This window comes from Petromyzon marinus, chromosome 29, assembly GCF_048934315.1.
Source record: "Petromyzon marinus isolate PM22_M1 ecotype Great Lakes invasive population chromosome 29, UKy_Petmar_22M1.pri1.0, whole genome shotgun sequence".
In the NCBI taxonomy this organism is placed as follows: domain Eukaryota; kingdom Metazoa; phylum Chordata; class Hyperoartia; order Petromyzontiformes; family Petromyzontidae; genus Petromyzon; species Petromyzon marinus.
This window is the reverse complement of record NC_133695.1, coordinates 8,172,207-8,176,176: the sequence shown is the minus strand read 5'-3', so window position 1 is coordinate 8,176,176 and position 3,970 is coordinate 8,172,207.

Genomic DNA, 3,970 nt, shown 5'->3' with positions numbered 1-3,970 from the left:
CGCGAGCCGCGGGGCGACGTCACGCGAGCCGCGGGGCGACGTCACGCGAGCCGCGGGGCGACGTCACGCGAGCCGCGGGGCGACGTCACGCGAGCCGCGGGGCGACGTCACGCGAGCCGCGGGGCGACGTCACGCGAGCCGCGGGGCGACGTCACGCGAGCCGCGGGGCGACGTCACGCGAGCCGCGGGGCGACGTCACGCGAGCCGCGGGGCGACGTCACGCGAGCCGCGGGGCGACGTCACGCGTGAAGCCTGACCGACAAGAAGTTGTGACGTCATTGTCACGACGACCTCGCGATGAAGCCGCAGCGTGGTGACCGCGCGGCGGCGGTGGGCGTCGTCGTCGTCTACGTGTGTGACGCCCACGCATTGACGTTGCCTCGCGACGATGTCACGATGCTGGCGACAACTGTTGCGATGGCGTCACTCGTTATTGTACAACCCTCCGTGGCGACGTCACTCGCACGGTGACAAAACGCTCGCGGCGACGTCACTGATGCAATGACATGGATTACGTCACCCTGAGCTATCTTATGTTTATTTTCTATATCTTCAATTACTATATATAAAAAATAAAGTGCGTGTGCTCCGAATACAAATCCACACCGTTAAAGCTATCGCGACCAAACTAGGCAGGTGTTACCTTTTAAAACTCCGCTTTATATAGGAGGGTGCTGGAGCCCCCCCCCCCCCACACGCTCCAGGTGACGTCACAATCCCCACTACGTGTGAACCTGGCCCCGCACATCTAACAGTTACATAATGCAAACCTGTCAACCCCTGATCAGTACCTACCTTATTACAGACCAATTCAGACCTTGTTGATCACCCCGTGCCCTTACAAATCTCAACGTTCATGCTACAAAGTACCATCACAAGGGAGACACAAACAAATAGACAACACAGTTTTGTGATGTCCGTATTGAAACAGCTGTGCGTCATATGGACCTGAAAACTCAATCTCCCTGTACAAGAATACGGGGTAAACCGTATGGGTTGACAGGTTTGATAATGACCCCCTCCTCATCAAGTTAATCAAACATTTGCCGTTGATTGCATCATCCAAAACACCCCGTAGTGGCGATTCTAATTCACGGTAAACCCCTCGTGAGCACGCCCGTCGTCATTACGTTCACGGTTCAAAAAAAGCTTCGCTATATATTCTTGGTTCTTTCGGTAAAGTCACGTAGAAGGGAAATAATAAAATAATAAAAATAAAACTATTCTCACGACGTTTCGATAGCAACACAAAAAACGACACTTTTTTCAAAAATGTATTGCTGTGGTATTCACACCTGATGATGATTACTTGTGTTGCAATCGAAACGTCGTGCGAATTTTGTTTTATTTTTTATTATTTTCCTTCTACGTGACTTTACCGAAAGAACCAAAAATATGAATCCCTGCAGTCACGAAAGCTTAAAATCGAAACTTCACTATAAAATTTCGTACCCCATTGTGGCACGTTATATTACAATTATTACAGGCCCCATGGCACAGAAAAATCTTAACATTTGCTGGAACGCCATTGACTCCCTCCTGGATATAATGATTTAGCCAATCTACATTCACATACCTGTCAACCCTTTATCAGTGCCTGACTTATTACATACCAATTCAGATCTTATTGGTCACCCTGTCTGTACCCTTATACATCGTAATGTTCATCTTACAAAGTCCCATCACAGGGGAGAAACACAAACAAACAGACAAGAAACATTGCCCGTATTGAAACGGCTGTACGCCGTATCGACCTGAACACTCAATTTACGGGTAAACCGTATGTGGGTTGACAGGTATGCATTCATAAAATATATCCACAAGTACCCGGGCAACACTTGGTATTTCCTGCTAATACATTTAAACAATTGTGCGACCGCGTGACAATATACTCTTTGGTTCTTTCGGTAAAGTCATGTAGTTAGAAATAAAATAAAATAAAACAAATCACGACGTTTCGATTGCAACACAAGCAATCATCATCAGGTGGGAAAACCACAGCAAGAAAAAAATCGCTGAAGCGTGACAACATATTTTTGCGAAATGGCAATGCTGCAATTTTCACACCAGTTCACGTCATACGTCAAAAACGTGAAGTGATGTCACGGGGCTAGCGGCGGAGTGGGCGTGGCTATGTGATTAGTGGGCGGAGCTAAACAACGGGGGGATGAGCCACCAGCTTCACCATGGCTCACGGTTGAGCCTCCCAGAAATGCGGTAGATCCCCCCCATGGGTATGCCCCGCCTGCACATCACACGACTGCCACGTCGCATGTACAATGCTCTCAGCCTTGTCCAAACCACCAGCTCAACAACTAATCTGAATCATTTAGGCCAGTAGTTCTCAACCGGAGGTACGCGGACCCCTGGGGGTATGTGGCAATGTCCCAGGGGGTACATGAGGTTATTTATAAATTTGTGAAATTATATTATACGAGTCATTAGTGAATAATCATGTATGAATCTGCCGATATAAAACATCTACAATCCATATGGTAACCGAGAACGATATGAAAGACATTTCTAAACGCATTGATCGTAAACAATGTGCTTTACCAGAGTAACCAGCGAGCGCGAACAAATTACTTCATGCTTGCAGTTACGAAGATACCTCACAAAATGGGCAATTGGTTCAAATATTGATGTTCATTATTCATACATTGATTTCTCAGAACCATGTTGGGTCACGCAAGGGTTTAATCGGTTGAAACAAAATTCAACAAGAGCTACAGCAGCCAAAAAAGGTTCAGAACCACTGGTTTAAGCCACCAATTCCAGATTAATAAATGTGGCCGTCCTAACAGGCAGCAGCGAAAGACACATGCAGCCCTAGACAATGTTGCAGTGTTGTGTAAAACTAATTCTTTCTGGCAAAGACTAATTAGAGAATCCATTGAAATTGAGAGGAACAAGAATAACTTTAATCGCTCTGACAGCTACAGGCTTAGTGCGGCCTGGAAGCGTATTATTAAATAATACACATTACATTTTGATTTAAAGAATTACTAATCTACAACTCATTCCTAATCATAACCAATGACTGATTACTAATCGATTATATAATTACAATACCCCCCTCCGCCTCTAATCACTGCACCTGATATGAGTTAAGTGACGACGTCACCCTGCTGCTCTATATAAAACCGGGAGCGAGGGCTTTACCATTCTGGCGAATTGCCCGATGATGCTGGATGTATTTACCAGCGAAACGTCGTACTCAAACTATAAATGTGGATTTACTCTTCAACACACCGGTGGGCTAAAGTAGTGAATTATTTGTCTGTCAACGTGACACCTTTTTTGCTGATTGGCCGTGTCGGGTGGTGGAGGGTTACGACACATTTATAAATAAACGCGATCTAACCCAAAAACCTTTATTATGAAGAAGTGAATAATTCTGCATTTTGGTTTAAAACTGGAAGAATGAGTCCAAGGTTCCACTTCCACTCATTCTATTCACACCTCGAAGTACAAATCTGAAAAAAAATTGTCAACATATGAGCGGTCTGTTTTTATAGTTCTGTAATGTGGTTGCTTTTGCTGTAATTTTATTTGGAGGTTCTCACGTCCCAAATGACCCCTCATCCCTCGTGAACCCACGACCGTTATGACTCCAAGTGCAATGTGACCCCACAAATCCCCTATGACTGCACGACTCCCCCATGACCCCACGACTCCCCCATGACAACACGACTAATCCATGACCCCACGACTCCCCCATGACAACACGACTAATCCATGACCCCACAACGCCCCCATGACAACACGACTCCCCCATGACCCCACGACTCCCCCATGACCCCACGACTCCCCCATGACAACACGACTAATCCATGACCCCACAACGCCCCAATGACAACACGACTCCCCCATGACCCCACGACTCCCCCATGACAACACGACTAAACCATGACCCCACGACTCCCCCATGACCTCTGCTCACGCAACTCAGTATACGCAAGACGCAATC